This window comes from Prionailurus bengalensis, chromosome B1 (genome assembly GCF_016509475.1).
Source record: "Prionailurus bengalensis isolate Pbe53 chromosome B1, Fcat_Pben_1.1_paternal_pri, whole genome shotgun sequence".
Classification (NCBI taxonomy): domain Eukaryota; kingdom Metazoa; phylum Chordata; class Mammalia; order Carnivora; family Felidae; genus Prionailurus; species Prionailurus bengalensis.
In genome coordinates this window covers 7,197,663-7,221,404 of record NC_057344.1, presented here as the reverse complement: position 1 = coordinate 7,221,404, position 23,742 = coordinate 7,197,663, and the positions used below count along the sequence as shown (strand labels likewise).

At 43.7% G+C, this 23,742-nt stretch overlaps 1 long non-coding RNA gene across 1 annotated transcript; it reads right to left on the bottom strand.

The window, feature by feature from the left end:
• Positions 1-14,822: 14,822 nt before the first annotated feature.
• Positions 14,823-22,482, bottom strand: LOC122470301. Its single transcript, XR_006293887.1, has 3 exons — positions 22,189-22,482; positions 19,554-19,981; positions 14,823-16,168 (listed from the first exon to the last, which is right to left on the bottom strand). It is a non-coding gene; the product is annotated as an uncharacterized LOC122470301 (long non-coding RNA).
• Between the last annotated feature and the right edge of the window lie 1,260 nt (positions 22,483-23,742).

Below are 23,742 nucleotides of genomic sequence, written 5' to 3'. Positions count from 1 at the left end.
AATCCCTGTCTCCCTCTTTACCTCAGCTTCTCTGCTGTGTGTCCTCTTTCCTTCTCTTCTAAGGACAGTTGTCTTTAGAACTGTCCACCCTAAACCAGGAGAATCTCCTGTTGTGATCCTTAATTATATTTGTCAAGACCCTTTTCCCAAATAAGATCACATTCACAGATTCTGGGTAGACCAGCAACGTCAGACTCTGGTGTGGACTCTTCCTGCAAATGACCGCCAGATCCTGGTGTCTTCCCATGACAGAGAGAATGCTCTGCTGTCTCTCCTTATAAGGATCAGAGCTATACCCTTATGACCTCACTTAACTTTAATTATTTCCTTACAGGCCTCATTGCCAATACAGTCACATGGGGCATTAGGGCTAAAATATGGACTTTGGGGGGCATCTATAGTAGGGAGCCACTCTTCAACCCAGCACAGTACTGTTCCTTCATTCATCCTGTGCTGTCGCAAGCAGCCTGGACAATCTCCTGTGAACAGACAATCACCGGGAACAGAAGCAAATCAACAACACAGACAACGATGTCCCCTTGCCCTGCTATGTTTCATCCCTACAATTTCCTTTCGACATAACACGCTAATCATTAGGCTCAAATTATAAAGATGCAGGAGAGTAATTTTGGAAACTTTTTTTCTTTTTGGTTGTTTATTTGCTTTACTCTCTGGGAAAGCCCATCTGTGATAAGACCTTATAGTAGTCACTCATTCATTACATGTGACAGATTGATCGGCCCACTCCTTTGAGCTGTCACACCCTGGTTCTGTGGGGCCCTACCTCCACATAAAACTGGACCTCCATAGGGGCGCCTGGGTGGCTCAGTCGGTTGGGCGGTTGACTACGGCTCAGGTCATGATCTCACGGTCTGTGGGTTTGAGCCCCGTGTCGGGCTCTGTGCTGACATCTCGGAGCCTGGAGCCTGCTTCCGATTCTGTGCCTCCCTCCCTCTCTGCCCCTTCCCTGCTTGGTGTCTGTCTCTGTCTCTCTCTCAAAAATAATAAACATTTAAAACAAACAAACAAACTGGACATCAGTGAGTTAGTTCAACTGGTGTAGGATGTTTTTACTTTTAGTGGATAACCAATTTTAAGAAATTATATCTGTACCTCTGAAAGCATTTTTCCTGCCATACAGGTTATCAGTTCTTCCTATAAATACCTTTTCGTGCAATTGTCTGGGAGTATTTGAGTCACAGGTGAAATAAATAGTGGGACAGGTTCTACCAGCTTCAAACGAGTCCCTGCTCACTATGGTTGGTTCTCCCTGCTCCGTAACGAATTGGTGAGTTATCTGTCTTCAAATTAATAGCTGGTTATTTTCCCAAATATTTTCTTTGGCTTATTTTTACCACTCTTTCATCTCAATTTTATTAAATAACGGACGTCATGATATTAGCACTAATAAGTCGTACGCAACATCCTGTCAATATCATGTTGAAAAATACATACAGGGGCGCCTGGGTGGCGCAGTCGGTTAAGCGTCCGACTTCAGCCAGGTCACGATCTCGCGGTCCGGGAGTTCGAGCCCCGCGTAGGGCTCTGGGCTGATGGCTCAGAGCCTGGAGCCTGTTTCTGATTCTGTGTCTCCCTCTCTCTGCCCCTCCCCCGTTCATGCTCTGTCTCTCTCTGTCCCAAAAATAAATAAAAACGTTGAAAAAAAAATTTAAAAAAAAAGAAAAATACATACAATAAAGAATAAAATGCAAGCTACCAGAGTCTGTTTTAGGCTTTCACTTACAATCCCTGGGAGTCTGAACTGCTGTTCTTACGGCAGAGTCATCGTCTGATGAGGATAAAAGTTGGTGAGGTCATTCAGTTCAGCGTTCACTTAAAGAAACTAGACATTTCTCAGAGAATCATAAAGACGATGTGAAGGCAGATTGAGGACTAAATGGCTCCTGAATGTGGTCCCTGCGCAGCTCCTCAGGGCTGTCTGCACGCGGGGATTCTGTCACTCCATCTGGTCCCTGGCTGAGTGACAATCCGCTGCTGCCAGCGCTCGGCTCACCAGCAGGAAGGCGAGAATGTCTCCAGGTGCACGTGGACGGACCTGGTCTCTTTCTCCAGCATCCCTCGACTGAGTTACTAAAGAGTGAACAGAGTCAGAGAGGAGAGAGCTAAAGCTGGGGGGATTGGGGGTAAATAGATTTGAAGCGAAAGGAAGGGCAAATCTTACATACTCCTCTGGGATAAGCTGAAATAAATTCTCTTCCACCAAATATTTGGTGCCCAGGAATCATCCCACCGCATCATCGTATTAATAGTGATGCTATTGATGCTATTGATGCTATTGTTTCCAATCAAGATTCTACTTAGGAATTCTAGGACAGACTAGCACCACTTGCTAGTAAGATGGTTATATAATCTCATCTCACTCCATAGCCTGCAGCAAGCCATTTTATCTAAAAATTTCAATTACTTTATCTAAAAAAAGCTGGTTAGATTTGATCTCTCTGTATGTTAAATGCACTAATGAGGGTTTTGTTTTGTTTTGTTTTGTTTTTGCAAGAGGATTCAATGTCCTCTGCCTAATTGTCCTATGTGAGTTTCAAGTATTAGTAAATTATGGAACGTTAAGACCATAATATATTGTAATTTAGTTATATGATTCATTTTAAACTTTGGAACAGGGACTCTTTTGAATACATCTTCGTACCCAACCCACTCCCACCCCAGAACCTAGCACAGTGCCTTACGGAGTTCCACTGAATCGATATGAATGAATAGATTTTTCAATCTCAGTCTGTAGCTACAGTTTCTCAGGGAAAAGGGGAGGCCTTGTTTTAAAACTGGGATTGGAAGAATGGTGTTACCCAAAGGACTGAACGAAAATCCACCCAAACTGTAGCCACAACAGGAAACCATTGCTAAGTGATCTTTAAGACCTTTGCGAGTGTCAAAATTCCCCATTTCCATCTGCACCCTTCTTTTCCCCAAATCCAACACCACATTTACATCGATTTTATATAATACCCATTGTCAACTGTAGGCAGAGGGTTCCGGAAGGTGTCATTTGATTGTATCCTTTGTAGTTGTCTCTCTCTCTCTCTCTCCCTGGCTTTCCTCTCTCCAAAGTTAGGTGTTGGGATAAAGTGATACACAGAAAAAGGCAAACCATAATTCCTTAGTTGTTATTTGAAGATGCCTCATACCTGTAGTCCGAGGAAATGCAGTGTGACAAGTATTCTCCAACATGCCTTCTTCAAAACTCATGGTCTGGCTTAAGAGACATGATGACTTGTTCTTAAAATTATTTCCTTGTGACTAATCTGTACATTGATTCACTCACCGCATTTTACCCTGCACACAGGATGGGCATGAGATTCTCCTAGCCCTCAAAGAAACAATAGTTCTGCAAAAGTGTTAGAAATCCAAATATATCGATACAAAATGTAGAAAGGGCTAAATCTACAATTAGAGTAACAATGAAAGAAATGGTCACATGTCTTCATTTTCCCCTTGATATAGCATATGAAATCCTCTTGAAAAGAGGGAGGCACTTGTGGAGAGCTTAAGGAGCTAAGTATATATTTTAATCAATTCCTTCTCAAATCATGGAAATGTGCATTATATATCTATATCAATCTGTGTGTATATATATGTGTGTGTGTATATATGTCTTGATATGTGTGTATCTATATTGCACACACATACATCAAGATATTTGTGTTAATATCTCTGCACTACTTAACAAGTCATAAAACTTATCTTTGGAAGAGTAGTTGCACCGGAGAATTGCTGATATTTTGTTACATGTGATATGATTATTTTAAGTGGCATACAGTTTCACATTCACTCTTTCTATGGATAGAGAAAATGGCTGAACAGAAAGTCTGTCGCAGAGAGAAATAAAAGGCAGCCCGGGTCTTTTCCAGAGAATGATCAGATGCTGACATCTAGTGGCTCCCCAAACCCATCGCTATGGAGCACTTTTAACAACATTGCACACTGCGTTTGCCTGACGTGTGCCCCAGGAAAAATGCACACCTGTGCACGCACGGGGATGGTTACGGATGTGGTCCTTTATGCGTTAAGTTTCTGCTGATATCCAGATACAATGAAAAACGAAGTGAAATGGACATTCTGGGATCAGTTTTACCCCACATTCTACAAAAAGCAGAAGCAAGCTCACTTTTCTTTATTATGTTATTTACTGTGTAGGAGAATGTCTTTATAAATAGCCTTGCTACTTCCTGGTTTAGGCCTTTTGCAATCTGAAATAAGCCTCTTGTGAATGAAATTCTTCTGACATTTTCAAGCGCTTCCCTAAATTACCCGTCTCCGCCCTGCTTCACCACACTGGTTAATAGGATACATGCAAAAGTATGGCGCTGATAGTTCTCATTACCTTTGTGTATTTGGCATGTTTTATATGTTACAGAGTTTGTATTTTTAAGGATATATGTTACATATGTAGCTATTCCACCTGCGATTTCACTTGATTTTTTCTTTCCTCCCTCCCTCCCTCCCTCCCTTCCCTTCTTCTCTGCACCTTATAATTTTAGCTCAATACTTATTGCTAGTACATTTCACCAAGGTTTGTCTTCCATTGTTTTCCATTGACCAACATACATAGTAAAAACCTTATTCTGGAAAGCAGATTACACTGAATGCTTTCTTTTTTCTTTGCTTTTCTTTTTTTCTTCCCCCTCTTGGCTTCTCTCCTTGATCCCTCTCCAAAAGCCATCAATTTAATGAGTTTGCAAAAAAAACCTTCCTAAGCATGAACTTCCTCCTTTGTGGAATTTATTCTTCCCCCCCCCCCCCCAAGAGACTGCACAAACAGTTCCGTGACAAGAAAATGCAAAGTAATCTGGTTGGTGTTCTTATTCATGAGTTCTGTCAAGTTAAGCTGTCAGAAACTCAGAGATGTGAGGTGCGGGGAGAGAGGCGGGGGGGGGGGGAGAAAAAAAGAAAAAGGGGGAAAAAAGAGATTGCCCCTCCCTTGGATAGCAAGGAGCCTGTCGCCTGGTGTGACCTGTAATGACCTGTAAGGATTGGTTCAGAGGCTCACCCGGACAGCCCAAATGGGCTCGCAGGTGCAGCGGAGAGCAGCTAGGTCGGGAGGTGCCAGGAACGTTCCAAGTCCCACATGACCTTTCCTGCTGCCACTTCCCCTACCCTATCTCGCTCCCCCCCCCCACCCCTGCTCTGCCCCGCTGCCCACCCCCACCCCCCTCCACATCAGGCACACCCAGGAAGCTGATCTGGAGATGGGGCCAAAGAAGAAGGTCATTCTGGTTCCTGAACTAATGCTCAGAGGTGGGACCACTCAGGAGTCTGAACCAGGATTCTATTTGCTAGAATCCCCTCAAGGTGACATTTTTCCTGAAAATCATCAAAGCCCTTGAAGAGATGGTTTCAACTCAGTTGTACCTAGAGAGTCCATGGGCTGGAGTACCTTTGTGTCTTTTTCAAAATACTTTTACTGTATTTAAACGATTTTTCGAAGGAAATTGCTTCTATCATGTTTCTAGTTGGTCAGTAAAACTGTGCTTTTATAGAACGTATGTGGAATCCAGCAGAAATCAAGAGACAGTTTTCCCGGAATGTCTGTTATGCAGACTTCTACCCCGAAGCTTGGAAGCCAGCTTTGCTGGGGAAGAGGCCACTGTCCCCTCTCAACAATGAATACGGGTGCTTCCTGAGAGCCACAAGCATCGAGGACCAGCTCAACGGCCGTATTTCTGTCCCTGTGCCAGTGGAGGGTTTTGCAGGCAGGGTGCCTCGAATACGCTGGCTTCCCTGGGGCCACCTCATGGCGTGTCATAATGTAGGCGACAGGCGAGCAGCGTCAGTGTGCCTGGTGGCCTGGGCCGTGTCTCTCGTACACGTTGCTTGTCCTCCTGCACTGCTCAGTCTTGAAATCCAGGGATGTGGCGCTCCCAGAGCCTGGGCCACAGAAGGCTCAGCTGGTCGGGGGCTCACAGCGGGCCTCATGAGTACCCTACAGCACTACCAGAGAGGTGGCCGGGAAGTCCTGGGCCACCAGCATTCGTGCACACTCCTCAACTGAGTGCGGGTGACAGCTCAAATTTAGTTTTATCTCAGAGTGAGATTGTTGACATTTTTAGATGTATTATTTTAATTTTGTATGTTACGTTTACTTGTATGTACATTAAAATAGAGAGAGAAGGGGCTCCTGGGGGGCTCAGTCGGTTAAGCGTCTGACTTTGGCTCAGGTCACAGTCTCGCAGTCCATAGGTTCGAGCCCCACATCAGGCTCTATGCTGACAGCTCAGAGCCTGGAGCCTGCTTCGGATTCTGTGTCTCCCTCTCTCTGCCACTGGCCTGCTCTTGCTCTGTCTTTCTCTTTCTCTCTTTCTTTCTCATAAATAAATAAATAAATAAATAATAGAGAAATATAACTAACTCTAAGAAACACACATGGCTTCAGGGGCACCTGGCTGGCTCAGTCTGTAGACTGTGCAACTCTTGATCTCAGGATCATGAGTTCAAGCCACATGCTGGGCTTAGAGCTTACTTTACAACACGCACGTGTGCTCACACATGCACACACACACACACACACACAAACACACATACCCTCATCATCCAGATTTGTCAAAGCATAATGTGGGATATTTATCATTAAAAAAAAAAAAAAAACACACCAGTTGAGGAGATCTCTTTCTTTTGTCTTAATCAGAATGAATTCCTCTCCTCTCCTTCTCTCCTTGGAATTAACTGCTACCATAAACAGACTTGCAGCATTCCTACACATATTAATGTTCGAATAGATACTTAATACATATTCATGTATTTTTCACACAGCACATAAGTTTGTATAGTTTGTGTTATCCATCGACATTGTTTTAAAGTTACAGCCATGTTAACACAGAGCTTTATGGAATTACCCATAAATGTTGTTACTCAGGTTGCTGTAAAGCTTTTGTTCTTCCTATTTTTTTTTCTTTTTTTCCTTTTAGAGAGAGACAGTGCAAGCAGGGGAGAGGGGCACAGGGAGAGAAAGAGAGAATCCCAAGCAGGCTCCACAGCTCAGCACGGAGCCTGACACGGGGCTCAAACCCTATGACCCTGGGCTCACGACCTAAGCCAAAACCAAGAGCTGGACACTCAACTGACTGAGCCATCCAGGCACCCCTACTCGTCCTTATTAATTGGTACATAACGTACCATGGTTAGAATATTACATATAATATTGTTCTAATGTTTGTAACATAATACCTATATAAGTATATCGTGATATAATTTTCCATTCTTTTATTTAAAAAGGGTTAGGTTTCCAATTTTTTCTCTTATGAACAATGTTACAATGAGCACTTGTTCACATTTCCCCTTGTGCACATGTGCAATGGTTACTTTAATAATTATTAATATTTTTAATGTTTATTTTTGATAGAGAGAGGGAGTATGAGCAGGAAAGGGGCAGAGAGGGGGACAGAGGATCTGAAGCAGGCTCTGCGCTGTCAGCACAGAGCCCAATGCGGCGCTCGAACCCATGAACTGTGAGATCATGACCTGAGCCAAAGTCAGATGTTTAACCGACTGAGCCACCCAGGTGCCCCAGCAATCGTTACTTTAAGATGCAAAGCCAAGAGCGTTCTTCTGTGATTAGGTGGTGAAAATATTCCAATTTAGTAGCTATTTTATTTATTAAAAGCCCCAACAACAGATAAGAATTCTTTTCTCCACATTCTTGGGTTGTTAGAGTTTTTAACTTTTGCCAATCTGACAGAAATAAGTTGGTATGTAATTATGGATTAAATTGATATTTCTCTGATAAGTGTGGAGACTGGACATTTTTCATACGTTTATTGGCCCTTTGGGATTTTTCTTCCATGAACTTTCAGTGGTAACACACGTGTAAACTCGCAGGAGACCTGAATGCCAAAGCATATTCTGAGAAGCCCACTCCCTTCTATTAAGCCAGGCATTGAAGATTTTTGCTAAAATATACAACAATGCCACTCTTGTCCCATTTTTCCTAATTTTGGAAAGTATATTTTTCATAAAATTGCTACTTATGCTAACATACAACAGGTTCATCACTATATTTAAAAAAATTTTTTTTCATGCTTATTTATTTCTGAGAGAGAGCGAGCGAGCAAGTGAGGGAGGGGCAGAGAGCAAGGCAGACACAGAATCGCAGCAGGCTCCAGGCTCCGAGCTGTCAGCACAGAGCCCGAGGTGGGACTCGAACTCATGAACCGTGAGATCATGACCTGAGCTGAAGTCGGATGCTTAACTGACCGAGCCACCCTGGCGCCCCCTTAATTAACTAATAAATACATATTTTCAGCAAAATTTCAGCTTTAATTTTTAATATGGTTGGCATCGATATATTTAACCAACAAAAGCTCAGTCAGTTTGAAGAGTGAGACCACACGCTGGAGAGGTGCTGATGCCCGCTGCAGAGGGAAAGAATTTCTCGCTTTCCTGAACACGTGCAACAGTGTTGCTGGAGGAAAGCAGGAGTAGGGAACAGGGCAGTGTTTGTGAAGTAACAGGCCCTGGGAAGGGCGGAGTTGCATGAAGGAACCTTCTGGAGCAGTAGGTGTCTCTCCAGAGCAGCACAGATGCTGGCCTCATTCCCTGAGTTTGAAACAAGACAGTAAAATTTCTGCCCCTCTTATGAGGTCAGGCCTGTGAGACAGGGAAGAAGGAAACACCCAGAAAACTTGCGATTTCTCAGCTATAAAGGCAACCACATCATACACAACTGTGGCCTGTGGGTCCTCTAATGTGCATGTTACATTCAGAATGACAAAATTAGACACTGGAAATTTCACCTTCACATCTGACTCCGAAGGAATCATACAGCAAGACTGTGTTTCTTTTTTTTTTTTTTTTTTTTAATTAGAGAGAGAGCATGAGTGAGGGAGTGGGGAGAGGGAGAGAGAGAGGAAGAGAATCTTAAGCAGGCTCCATAGTGAACTCAGAAGGCAACGCAGGGCTGGATCCCACAATACTGGGATCATGACCTGAGTGGAAACCAAGAGTCGGGTGCCCAACTGGGGCCACCCAGTTGCCCCGCAAGATTGTATTGCTAAATGCATGACTTTGTAGTATTGTTTTTCCCAATGGTCTGAATAAGTGTTGGGTTGATCTTGCCTCATTTACAGAAATGTCTTCTAATGTATGCTATGCTGTAAGATACTACACTATGAAAGAGGGGTCACTTCCTTTAGATATAAATCAAAACTCGCAGTGGTTATTTTTTTTCCTTCTGAAGTACTACAGGGTAAAACAGACAGGCAGGACTGTCACATCATCTAACCGTAATTGGAGTGACAGCAGGAGGGACAGAGAAACTGGAACAGAGACAGTATTGGAAAGAAAGTGGCATGAATTTTCACAAAATTTTCCTCCAATTATGGAAGTTTTCCAAGATTTCCCTCAAGTTCCCCAAACACACAGGTGGAAGGATTTCAGCATACTCTTGGCAGGATAACAACGAAGAAAACACATCCAGGCACATCATACATCGTCAGACTGCTGAACGCCAGAGGTGAACGGGGCATAATAACGTCAAGGGAGGGGGGTAAGACTTTCCGCTGCCTTTACACCAAACAGCGGAAATGGGGAAACCATAGGCTACTGGTCTTGGAAAATTCCTCAACCTAAAAGTCTTCGCTCAACAAAATACCTTTCAAAAATAAGGGCAGAATAAAGAGTATTTCTCCAGGTCGACAGAAGCTGAGAGCATTTGTTTTCATCAGAACAGCACTGTATGAAATACTAATGTAAATTACTTAGGTGGAAGCAAAATGCTTGCAAAGGAGAGTACAAGACTGTAGTCACAGATGAAGGACACTGGGAAAACATCAAGACCACTCAGAGAAACAGTCATCCCTATGCTGAAAACTATGCCTGTGGTTTTATGAGATATAGTTAAAAATGGAACAATAGCAAAGGAAAAGGCAGAAGAATAAAGAGAGCCAAATGTGGTGCGTATTGTGTTTTAAGGAAGGTTGATAAAATTCTAATTTAAGGTAGGCTCTAATGAGTCATGGACGCATAATCACTAAAATAATAACATGTATGTTCTCATAAAAGCTAATAGAGCATATCAAATAGAGCAACAAAGAAAATACTTGAGTGATGCAAATGAAGGCAAGAAAGGGGAATAAAAGAACAAAGAGAAAGACGGTAGAATTAACTCTAATTATATCAGAAACTAAGTTGACTACACACAGACTATATACTAAATAAAAGGATAGATTTTTCAGGCTGGATTAAAAAGAAAACAGAACAGCAAGACCCAATTACATGCCATTTTTGAAGACACGCTTACCATGTAAGGACACAGATAAATTGAACGTAAACTGATCAAACATGACAGACGGCAGAAACCTCAACAAAAGAAATCTGGTGCGACCATTTAAACATCAGAGTCAATTTTAAGCAAATGGTTTTACCAAGGAAAAACCAAGGACATTTTATAATAGTGAAAGGATCAGTTCAACAGGGAGAGCTACCAATCTTAAATGTGTATGCTCTTAATAACGTAGTGTCAGTTCTCAGATTTAAAATTCTCTCTTCACTTTTGACACTCAGAAAATTCTCTTTTCTTTTTAACTAGGACATGTATTGAGTTTTAGGTGGTTTTTTTTTTTTTTACATGATTTCTATGTACGCATAGGGAGGGGAGGGGCGTTCCCTCAATCGGCTATGCCTTAATAATTTTAACTAGTGTTTCAAAAGGTGTTACAAGACGCTTTATAAGTGCACTATTTTAGGAGGAGAGTACTGCAGGGTCAAGAATCAAGGGACAACATGGGGCGCCTGGGTGGCGCAGTCGGTTAAGCGTCCGACTTCAGCCAGGTCACGATCTCGCGGTCCGTGAGTTCGAGCCCCGCGTCGGGCTCTGGGCTGATGGCTCGGAGCCTGGAGCCTGTTTCCGATTCTGTGTCTCCCTCTCTCTCTGTCCCTCCCCCGTTCATGCTCTGTCTCTCTCTGTCCCAGAAATGAATAGACGTTGAAAAAAAAAAATTAAAAAAAAAAAAAAGAATCAAGGGACAACAATTGGGGGAATTTTACAGGGCAATTATGCACAAAATTTGATACAGTTTTAGGAATGTTGCTAATAATCCGTTGTATATATCCCACCTAGTATCCTGACAGGTAGAGGCTGACAGGGAGTCTGTATGATTTAGAGGCTGACAGGGAGTCTGTATGATTTAGGAGAGCTACAATTGAGAGTGGTTCAGGTGAAAGGAAGCAGGAAGCAGGAGGAGTTCTTAGTGGTAGATGGTCAAGGCTACATGTGGGTCAGAGCTCCCAGGAAAGCAGAGCACAGCTCCCGTCATGGGCTAGTGCCCTCCCCCCCAAGGTTATGGGTCGGCCAGAATTACCCCAGTATCTGTGTGAGAATTTTAGAGTGCCCTCACAATACTGTTAATGTGAAAGCATCCATCACCACCATCAGACTAATAGCTCACAAAATATAATATATCGATCTTCATAAAATACAGCTTTTGTAAATCTTGATGCGTCTGGTTTCAAAAATAAGGGACTACTGAATTATAGAAATTAGTATTTTTTCCTTCAAAATGAGGCAAGAAAACCTATTCTAGTTTTCTCTGTCCTCTGCCTCCACTTAAAATAGTAGCTTTCATATCAGAGAGCAATCGTGTTACCTCTCGAATGATACATATAGGCTATATCCCAATAGAAAGTGAATCACATTATTATCGGAGCTTCTCTGGCTTTAGCCTGTATTCAAAAGGAAGATAAAAAAAAATTCTGAAAATAATTTCTCTGCCGTCAGTGATAGATTTGGCTTGGTAAATATTGCTTGGAAAACGTGCCTGATTTTAGTCCGTAGAATCCAGAGGGCCATCTGGGGTATCAAGGTAGCTCAAATGACTCCATAGAGCGCAGGCATAGAAGCAAAAAGAAACGCCTTTTCCAGAGAGTCCCATTGGTGCCCTGAAGGCAGAAGCCAGATTCCAAGGGAGGAGAAAACACAGAGGCCGCATGTAGAGCACACTTAGTTCAATTCGTGTCGGGACTACTGCCACCATGCCTTCAAGACGGCTCTGTGGGTGTTCTTGGAGTCAGGGAGCCACGCATCCTTTCCTTTCTTACGTTTACCTACCACTAAAGGTCTTGAAATGCCATCGTGAGCTTTTGATTACATCTTGAAGTCGGCCTTGTGGTACTAACGGAACCCTTCGCTCCTAGAGGTCATCGACGGCCTCCTAGTTCTCACGGGCAACGGCCCGCCCATCCTCCCTGACTCTACCCTGGTGGCCGTGTCCGGCTCATTGCGCCACTCCTCTCTCCTCCACGGTGAGACACCAGACGACTGCATGTGCTACACCTTCTCAGACGATGTCCTCCCTCCTCTCAGTGCCTAAATGCAGGCATTCACGGCGTTATTTCTTTGGCACTGCTATGGACTCACTGTTTGTGTTTCCGTCCTCCCTAAATTAATGCCTTGAAATCGAATCCCCAACGCGGTGTTACTTGGAGGCGGGGCCTTTGGGGTGATGAGGACACGAGGGTGGCGCCCTCAGGAACGGCACTGGGGCTTTTGCAAGAGGCCAGCGAGCTAGCTCGCTCCTCTCCCGCCTGTGAGGATACATCCAGGAGATGCGGCTGCAAACCAAGAAGTGGGCTCTTACCAGACACAGGATCTGCCCCACTTTGATCTTGGATTTCCCAGCTTCCAGTCTCAGAATTGAGGAATAAAAATTTGCTGTTTAAGTCACCCAGTCTTATTTATTTATTTATTTATTTGTTTGTTTGTTTGTTTATTTTACTTTTTTGACAAGTGCTGTCTTTCAGTTGCTACAGTCACACTGCTCTGGGCAGGCCTCGTGGGTTCCGGCGGGAGGGTCCCGGCCGCCAGGTGCGGCAGGTGCGGCCCCGGGGACAGCCGCACGGTGGCGCCGTCGCAAGGCGGCTCTGAGACGCCTGGCACCTGCGGGGGGGGGGGGTTCCGGGGATCCCCAGGACCAGCCTGCGCGGGGCCGGTGAGCCCGGGAGCCCCTCCTCAGGCAGCAGGGGGGCTTCTCTCCTTCTGCAAGGCCCCCCCTCCCTCCAGAGGCTGGGGCCATCTGAGGGGCAGAGCGGGGGCGGCGGAGCCACAGCCTGGGCCCTGGGCCAGCCCCGCCTCCTGGCCCCAGGTCAGCCCGGGGTCAGCCCGGGGTCAGCCCGAGGTCAGCGCCCAGCTGCTCCCCGACGAGGGGCGAGGCCCGGGAGGACGCAGGACGGAGGACGCGCGGCGGGGACGTGGCGTGGAGCCGCCAGCACTCCAGGTAGGCCCTCGCCGCCCGCGCCCCCGCAGCCCTGCAGCTCTCGAGGACGCGGCGGGGGGGTGGGGGTTCCTTTGCAGGGTTGACTCACCTCGGGGACCCCGGGCGGGTGTCGTCGGGGCTGCGGGGGCAGAGGGCAGGGCGCCGCGTCAGGTAGACGGGGCCACGGGGGTCAGCGTCCGCCACCCTGCGTGTCCTGGGGGTGCAGGTGCACGGGGGGGGGGCGCTGCCTGTGCGGGGTGGCGGGGAGCGGCCCTGGCCTCGCGGGGTGCAGCTCTGGGGAAGACGCCGTCCGCGACGACCCTCTGCAGCTGCCAGGACCACCTGGTGGCGCCTCGTGGACAGAGTCCAGGGTACATATTATCTACAAGCGTGGAGCACAGGCTGCACACATACGTATGACAGTATTCTCCAATGTATTTGGGCACAGTATATAGAACTTCATACACTTATAGTATATGCACACCTCATATACACACTGTGTACATTAATATATAAATACCCAAAATATAATGATATGTTACATAATAGTGTAAGTATATAATGTACACATATAAAAATATATAATTATAAAATATATTATAAATAATATAATGTAAATAATATATAATATAAATATATAATATATAATATAATATATATTATATAAATATAATATAAATATTATAATTATGTATACACATAATACATAATTATTAGCATTAAATTATATTTAAATTTATAATTTATAAAAAGGTACACTATGCTATAATGTGTAAACTGTATATAGAATACACATGATATATTTTATATTATCAATCTAATTAACATCCATCACCACATATAGATAGATTTATATATGCTGTTTATATGTTATCACATATTTATATACATGTGTACATGTATCGTACATATATGTACATTTAACATGTACAACATATATTTATAGTTTTATATAACATTTGTATTATTTTAATGTAGGATATTATCCACAAATATATTTCTATATCAAACTTATAGATTTGATGTAATTGTAGCAAATTTTATATAAATCGTATATAATTATCAATACTTTATATAATTGTAAACGTTTTATAATTCTACAAACATGTCATTTTGTTTACACTATACATTTAGATATGGTTATAAATTACACGTGTGTAATTAGTCATACCCTTCATGTATGACTTTTAATTTTTATGCAGGTGTTTCAGAGAAGTAACCCTGAGGTTTAAAGCAGAAAGACGGGGCTCCATTGTCAAGCAGGTCTCTGATTAAGACTGAGAATCGCATAGGGTTTCTCCCTACTCACCTACTTCCCACCAGAAACTGGGATGCATGGTGGGAAGGACCGGGGACAGCTGACCCCCTATTAATACCCATCTCTGCCCTTTCAAAGCAGGTCCACACAGACAACCCAATAGGCTGGGCTTCCCTGCTCCCAGCCCCGGGGACCTGTGTACTCTGCCCCTGTCTTTTGCAGGCATTGATGGCTCAAGAAACTATAGGACCCTGGACTGAGAACCAGGGTGAAAATACCCACAGCACTGTCTCAGTCCACGGACCTTACTGCACCTCTGTCCCCAAAGGCTGTCCTGGGCTGAGTCAAAAAGTCAAGACTCTATATGAACTTGTCTCTTAAAACGAGACACCTTTACTTGTTTGTGGCATTTTACTTGTTCTTGGGCATTAGCCCAATGGAGTGAACTCCTGGGTCTCCTCTATGAGCGTTCACGTCCGGGCCTGGACACCCCAATGCTGGGGCCCCACCCGGACACTCTGCCTCCCATCCAGTTGCTGTGCCTTGAGGAGACACACACCAATTTAGTAAAACATGATTAAGTATAGGAAGTAAAACATGGTTAAAGGTATAAATCAAATGCTGCACAAGCAAGCACCGATTTTTAGAAGGTCAGAGTTTATCCTTTATTCTAAGAGCAGATGTAAATACTCTGTGAGATTACCCACAGAGCTGGCTTCCCCCTCGTAAGACTAGTGAAGAGCTAGCCGGGTGCATTTTGGCAAACACTTCACCTCCCGTGGAAGTTGGGCATTGAAGTCAGTTGTCAAGGTCTCTACAGGCACAGCTGTCCCCAGTGTGGCCCCTCTCTCTCCCTAGTGATGCTCAGAGTTGCCGATCTCCACAGAGGAAGCAACCACAGTAGGGAATGAACGTGGGGGTCCAAAATTTGTGTGTTTGGTGCACAGGCTGAGACTTTCAAGTGTTTTCAAGTCAAGATGCCAGTTTTTCCTTTGTCTTCAGCAGATGCCTCCATGGGCTCTCACTTTGGAGAAGGCTGGACTTTTGAGAGGCTATAGAGCAAGAGGTCCAGGAAAGGTGGAGGGGGGTTGTCAGGACAAGACGGTAATTGAGCTGGTCCAGTTTCAGAGGAGACTTTTCAGGAGCTGCACTTTAATTAAGGACATGATTAGGCCCTTTGCTTCCTGAAACTTCTCTGGTGTTTGACACGCTCTCTTCCTTCCTCTCTGCTTCCCTCTGTCCCTCCCAGCTGGGCTTCTGGGGGTGGTGTAGGTGTGGCATCGGGCTGCTAGTCTTTTGGAAGGGGGCCCAAGAGACTGTGCCTTCAGTCGCCTTTCAGCCTGGTGTGGGAGGGGTTCCCAGGAAAGCTTTGTTGGCCTGAGCCTCCAGCCTGGATGCCCACGTGGGGAGGCCTTCGGGACTAGCTTATCCTCTCTGCTCTCCCTGGAATTCTCACTCCATGCCAGTGTGGTCTTTGGCCAACTTATTTTTTCATGGTCAGCCGTGAAATATCAGTGCCGACCCATATTGAAAGAGGGATTCAGTGCTGCTGAGAGGTTGGGGCTGACGTCTCCCCAAGAAACTATAGGAGAATTTGCAGATTGAGGATGGTGCCAGGAGGGATGCAGTGCTTTGAACTGTTCACCCAGAGGTGGGGATGGTGAGCCTGCTCCAGCTCTGGCTCCCCTGGGGTCCACTGTTGTGACAGCCTTCATCTGGGGATGGCTGTCTGGTGGGATAGTGCTTCAAGGAGGGGAGGGAGGGAAAGAGGGAGGGAGGGAGGGAGGGAGGGAGGGAGGAAGGAAGGAAGGAAGGAAGGAAGAAAGGAAGGAGGGAGAGAGGGAGGGAGGAAGGAAGGAAGGAGGAAGGAAGGGAGGAAAGGAAAGGAAAGGAGAATGGAAAGGAAAGGAGAAAGGAAGGGAAAGGAGGGAGGGAGGAAGGAAGGAAGGACAGGAGGGAAGGAGGAAAGGAAGAAGGAAGGAAGGAAGGGAGGGAGGAAGGGAGGGAGGAAGAAAAAAAGAAAAAAAAAGAATCTTTTCCTGAATATAATGTTGCTCTCGTATCTTTTCTCCAAGCCTTACCCAGCCCTCTATTCAGATGTAGCCTGATTTAGTTAAACGGTTCCTCAGTGCTGTGGGGATTTGTATGTTCTCTCTCTCAAAATTTCACATTATACCAAACAGTCGGCACATATCTTTGTGTGTGTACCTTTATGTCTGTTTTTATCACTTCCTTAGAATAATTTCATGGTGAATTTCACAACCTCTTCTAGTGTACTGCCTACGCGAAACTGAGAAAAGCATTTAACCACCTTAAGGCTTATTTTCCTCATTTCTCAAGAAAATAATATCTAATTCGTAGGGTTGTTTTAACGAATAAACGAGACATTGTAAGACACGTTGCACAGTGCCTGATGTATAGTAAGAGATAAAATTTAGCTCCAAGTATGATAGCATTATGATGAAAATGATCAGTCGTATTCTTTTGGCAAACTTGAAGTAATTAATACCTCTACCAGCAGTGTGTGAGAGTGTCACCATTTTGATATTTCCATTGGAAGGGATGTGATCAGAATGCTTCTCATTCCGTGTGTCCTTTTATTATTGGAGGAAACCATTAAGGGAAGCCCTTACCATGCTTCCATGCAGGTCTCATTGGTTGGACTCATTGGCCGCCATTCCATGCCTAACCCACCTGTGGGACAGGGAATGGGGCCATCGTGATTATCTGTGACCTTCGTGATTATCTCTCTCGTGATTATCTATCTTGTCCTGTGCACATGAGGCCCTGGTTGTGGGATCTCTCTGTTTGGGGACATATAACCACCTGAGGAGCATGGGGGAGCTGTTGTGGTCAAATCAGGGCCATTTCCTACGTAGAGCTCATCACGGTCATGGAGCGGAGTGTTGTGTTTGTTCTCTTTATGCTTTCTTGCAGCTACTTTCTTTTACTCGGGTCTTCACTTATTTTAATGAAGTAATATTACATTTTGGGGCCTTCTTGTTGTTTCCGGAACATGCCAGGCTTATACCGTCCTAGAGACTTCAGTCAGCAGCTTCTGATTGAGACACTTGTCCTCTGGATACTTACGTGGTTAATTGTCTTCTCGCCTTTACAGCCTTGCTCACAGAACACCCGCCCAGTCAGGCCTCCTCCCAATTCCCTTTTTAAAACCGCAGCCCTGCCCAGGATTTCCAAATAACTCTTACCCAGCGGTCGTCTTTTCTTCCTCCCCAAAGCGCTTGGCACCTTTTATCAAATGTGCGTGTTCACCTTCATCATTCTTATTAATTATGTCCTGTCTCATCCTCCTACAGTACGAGCTCAAACAAGGCAGGGGCTGTGTCTGTTTTACTTACTCACGTGTCCCAAGGACCCCCAACTCTCCCCAACATATATCGGGCACTGAATGCATAACCGCCATGAACGAATTAATAAAATGTCCCAATGTGCCACACGTCACCTGGAACCAAACTGGCTGGTAGAAAACGTTTGTCCAAAGCCCTGAACAAAGAACCAGTAAAAAGCATGTCCGAGGCCGGGTGGTGGTGGGAAGGGTTGCTGCTAGGTGTTGTAATGTGACGACAGAATGGCAGTGGGGCTTAACCAAAGGGTTCTTGCCTTTTAGAAATACATACTGAAATTTTTACCAATAATGTGATCTCTGATACCTGCTTCACAATAGTTGTGTCGGGGAAAGGGAATCATAGCTGAGATAACAGTGGCTGACAGTGGCTGGGGGTTGTCAGGCGATGATGGATATGTGGGATTTCATGGTCCTGTTCCCTCTACTTTTGTGGATATTTGAAGTTTATCCAAATGAAAAAAATGATAAAAGACTATAGATATTAAAATAAATCACCTACCTTCTGATATGATGGATACAAGGGATGTTCTTAAGAGTATAAAATTTAAGGGTACCTGGGTGGCTCAGTCAGTTAAGTATCTGACTCTTGATTTTGGCCCAGGTCATGATCTCATGGTTCGTGGGTTCGAGTCCCACGCTGGGCTCTGTGCTGACAGTGCGGAGCCTGCTTGGGATTCTCTCCCTCCCTCTCTCTCTACAACCCCCCCCTTCTCTATTGAAAAATAAAGAAAGAAAGAAACTTAAAAAAAAGGAATGTAAAATTTAGTCCATGAAGCTTCGTACTTCACAGTGACCATGAACACTACTGCTTTTTACTCCGTGTATAAAGAATGTAAATTAACAGAGTTCTCCTTGGTACAAAGCAGAGCCGGAAAAACTTCATGAAACAGCAAAGGAAAACTCTGCCTCATGGGAGACACTGATTTTTTTAATTTCAGCTAGTAAATTGGCCCTGGAAGAAACCGTGTCTTTTTAAGTATTTAACATTTGTATTCAAAATTGCTTACTGATGATGAAAATAAAGAAGCACTTTATTTACATTTTGTAACGAAGTACTTCCTGCCGTACCCAATTTGTACCAGGATACATGGCATGTAGATATTCAGGCTGTTGATGCAGTGTTCAGGACCCGTTCTGGGCAGCGTCGAGGAAGCCAGAGAAGGTCGCCTCATGGAAGTTTACAAGCTGCTATTAACACAGCTTCCCTTTTCCCTAAAAATGTAATGCTTACCAGAACCTCATGAGTACATTTGCCAAATAGCAGTGGCTTTTCATAAGTATCCATGTACAAAATTGAGATTGGCCTGACAGCATAGATCTTTCTGTCTATATACTAAAGCTGGGGCAGTATTCTTTTTTTTTTTTTTTAAGTTTATTTATTTATTTTGAAAGAGAGAGAGAGTGTGCTTGCCCACAGGGGAGGGTCAGAGAGAGAGGGAGAGAGACAGAATCCCAAGCAGGCTCTGCACTGTCAACATGGAGCCCGATAAGGGGCTCAGACTCGGGAACTATGAGATCATGACTTGAGCAGAAATCAAGAGTTGGACCCTTAACTGACTGAGCTACCCAGGCGCCCTTAGGACAGTATTCTTTAATTCATTCATCAAAAACAATTAACCTCTAATTACACTGTATACTTAGAACTCATCCCTCTGGAGCTCTTAGTCTAGATGAACATTTAATTAAAAAAACAACCCACAGATAATAAAGTTACCTTGAGTTATAATCAGAGAGACTTGGCCTTCCAGCCCACTGAAGGGTAGAAGAAAATGAAGATGTCATAGGGAATCTACAGTTCCCTCGTGCCGGGAAGAATGGGAAGCCAACATCTCTACACAGTATGGTAGAAAGTCAGGAGATCTGGGTTTTGGATCAGGTCCTTGTCTGGAATCTGTAGGGTGTTTTTGCTTGTACGTTGCATGGTGTTCTCTTTATGAAGAACCCGGGCAGGAATTCATAGCTAGGATCAGTCACAATAACATTATCCTGATGGTATTGCCGTTTCTACCCTCATTTCTCCACCTTTTACGATTCTGCTCTTGCGGTACAACCTGCATTGTTTCCATTTTGATTTTGTATTTTATCACCCGCCTTAAGTCCTTAGGCAAGATCTTTATCTTCTTGGGGTCTTGGTTTCTTTACCTGTATTTCAAAGTAAAATAACTTTGAAGAGGTTCTACATTTTCAAGAGCTTTATCTCTTACCATAGTATCCGAACTTCCGTGATTTGCCATTTATCCAAAAGGAAAAGACAGTGAGGATTATAATTGTACCGTGTAATGGTACCTCTTACTTGGGCGATACAGTGAAACGTTGTACATGTGCCGAATGAAAATTTTGTCCAGATTTGTGTATATTCTTTCCCAAATCTCTAAAAAGGCAACAAAACTGGTATCATTCAAAACTTCAATGACTAGAACGGACATTATTCATGGTTGGGAACGTGAATCTTTAAAAAATAATTTTGTGGGGCGCCTGGGTGGCTCAGTCGGTTAAGCGTCCGACTTCAGCTCAGGTCACGATCTCGCGGTCCGCGAGTTCGAGCCCCACGTCGGGCTCTGGGCTGATGGCTCAGAGCCTGGAGCCTGCTTCCGATTCTGTGTCTCCCTCTCTCTCTGCCCCTCCCCCGTTCATGCTCTGTCTCTCTCTGTCTCAAAAATAAATAAACATTAAAAAAATTAAAAAAAAATAATTTTGTTACAAATAACAAGAATTTATATTGAAAATCTTCTATCATTAAAAAAAAACACAATTCGTGGAGTGAAACCCAAGTATATTAATGGAAAGATGTTGGTTTCACATAAATTTACAATTATACCCCTAAATCTTGTCTAGAATTAACATCCCACCTTCCTCACCTTACCCTGCTGAATGAGGAACAAGTTATTCCAACCAGCAGCTGCAATACTATGAGAATAGAAGTTGCACCACAATATACTTTCTGACCTAGACACAGATGCTCTGCTCTTACCTGTTCATCGGCAATGTAAGAACCCATTGAAAGGAGCTATGTAATTCTTTTGGAAAATGTTAGATTGCTAAATGTACAGTTATGCATGAGTCATGATTTTCAAAATGTAAGTTAACAGCTGGATGAAAGTGCTGTGGGAGAAGGCCTGCTAATTTGTTCACATTTAATGGCATTCCTGCACAATCTACTGAACAGTTCAGCAAAGCAGAATCAACAGCTGCTGTGGAAATGAGATTATTTAAAACAAGCAGAGGGAATACATTTACGCCCAGGGTCAGAGCCTGAATATCGCTCTCTAAGTAGTGCTTGGATAGTCACCACGGCATTTTGGCAGAGGAGAAATTACACTTGGGTGAAATCCAAGGAGGACAATGCACATGAAACTCCGGATGATTATAGGACTATCACATTTAGCAAAAATCTGCTGACCTTTATCTGCAATTCATGACAATAATACCATGTCTAGAGATGGACACCAGGCAACCCTATTATCCTAGAGAAAGACAGGCAGTGCATGATAACTTAGACCCAAAATATAGGGGGAGAATGCTTAAGAAGTGGGTTTCAGGGGCGCCTGGGTGGCTCAGTCGGTTAAGTGTCCAACTTTGGCTTGGGTCATGATCTCAGGGTTCATGGGTTCAAGCCCCACATCGGGCTCTGTGCTGACAGCTCAGAGCCTAGAGCCTGCTTCAGATTCTGTGTGTGTGTGTCTCTCTCTCTCTCTGCTCCATCCCCACTCATGCTCACTTTCTCTCTCTCTCTCTCTCTCTCTCTCTCTCTCTCTCTCTCTCAAAAATAAATAAACATTAAAAAAATTTTTTTTTGAAAAGGAGTGGGTTTGAGCATGGTTGGCAGGGAGCAGTTCTGATGACCAGCGGTAACTCCTGGAATTTCCCCCACATCTGGATTAGAAATAAGGTGGCCAGATTTAGCAAATAAAAATACAGGACACCCAGTTAAATTTGAACTTCAGATAGGATGGATAATTTTTCATATAGGCATGTACCAAATATTGCCCATTTTTATACCAAAACAGTATATAATTGTATAATTGACATTTATATTTCATTGGACATCCTGTATTTTATCTGCCAGCCCCAGTCAGAAAATGAATGTTCACTGAAAGACTTGGACAAACGGGATCGAGTCTCCCCATCTCTCGGGTCCACCGTAATACAGCAGAGCTGGTCGTTTCATATTTGTGTTGGTTTTCTATGGTTGCCACAACAGATTGCCACAAATTTAGTGGCTTAACAGCAACATGAATCTATTGTCTAAGAGTTCTCTGTAGGTTAGAAGCCCAACGTGAGTTCTCCTGGGCTACAATCAAGACATCACCAGGGCTGCATTTCTTCTGGAGCAATATCCATTTCCTTACCTTTTCCACCTTCTGGAGGTCACCCACGTTCCTTGGCTCACGGCTCCCTTTCTCTGTCTTCTAAGCTGGAGATGAAAGGGTCAAATCTTGCTCACACTGGATCATTCTGACCAGTCCTCTGGACTCTCCTGCCTCCTGCTTCTTAAATAGACTGTTGTCACTATTTGGGGCCCACCTGAATAATCTGAGATAATTTCTCTATTTTAAGGTCAGCTGATTTAGCAACCTTAATCCCACCTAACATATGCACAGGTTTGGGGGATTAGAGCATGGACATCTCTGGGGGGGAGGGCATTGTTTTGCCTGACACAATATTGAAAACATACTTGTCTTGAATTAGGCAATATTTATTTTATTTTATTTTATTTTATTTTATTTTATTTTATTTTATTTTATTTTATTTTATTTTATTTTATTTACATTTTATTTTTGACAGAGACACAGAGAGACAGAGAGAGAGAGTTCACGTGCGTGCACAAGCTGGGGAGGGGCAAAGGGAACACAGAATCCAAAGCAGGCAGCATGCTGTCGGCACAGAGCCTGTTGCAGGGCTTGAACCCACGAACTGTGAGGTCATGACCTGAGCCTAAGTTGGACGTTTAACTGACTGAGCCACCCAGGCACCCCTAGGCAATAATTTTAAAGCTGCCTTATCCCAAGGGAGTCTTTTAATTTGCCAGCTTCATTTTCTAATAGGATGCAAAGAAAGCAGATTGTTTTTGACCCACATAGCAAACGTTCTATGCTAGTGTGTTTAGAACAAGGCAGTGCAATACTATACAAAAACGTCAGTGGGGAAAAGAGCCGACATACCAACACCAAGCAATTTCCTTGATTCTCTTAACATCGTTTTCTTGACAGTGTACTATGAAATCCTTGCACTGCATAGTTTTGTGAGGAATAGTATATGAAGTGTGAGCAATAATTCTACAAATATAAGCCTTCAGGAAGAAAAAGTTAAAGTAACAGTGGGCACAAAATTCTAATTTTCTGTTTATTTATTATTTAATACAAAAGTTTATTTCTTGATAGACACATATATACACACACAAACTCTGGGATCAAATGTGAGCTTGGTTAATGTTTGGATGGGAAATTACCTGGAGATATTCCATTTTTAGGATTCTATTCTATTAATATGATTTGCTAGCAAGGGCCATTCTGTATGTCAGGATGTTCTCCATCAGCATCTGGAAAGATCTACTTCTCCTTGATAAAATCATTCTTATAATTTTCTTTTATAGATGTGGACATTCAGGAAAAAACTAAATGCTTTTTTTTATTTCCAGAGTCTTTAATCGAATTGATGTAAATATCAGGCAATTAAAGCCACAGCTGGGTTCTCTGTATGTAAGTGAATTTAGGTTATCAAGATACTTTAGAAATTATTCACTCTCTTAAACTTTCTTTTTATAGTATAAGCTCAGAGGTGAGTTTCTATGGTGTATAATCTTCCTTGAATTACAACTTTTAATGATAATAAGTCCTGCAATTATTGGACACTCAGTAGGAGCCACATTATGTTCTAAGCTTTATACATACTCTTCATGCAAA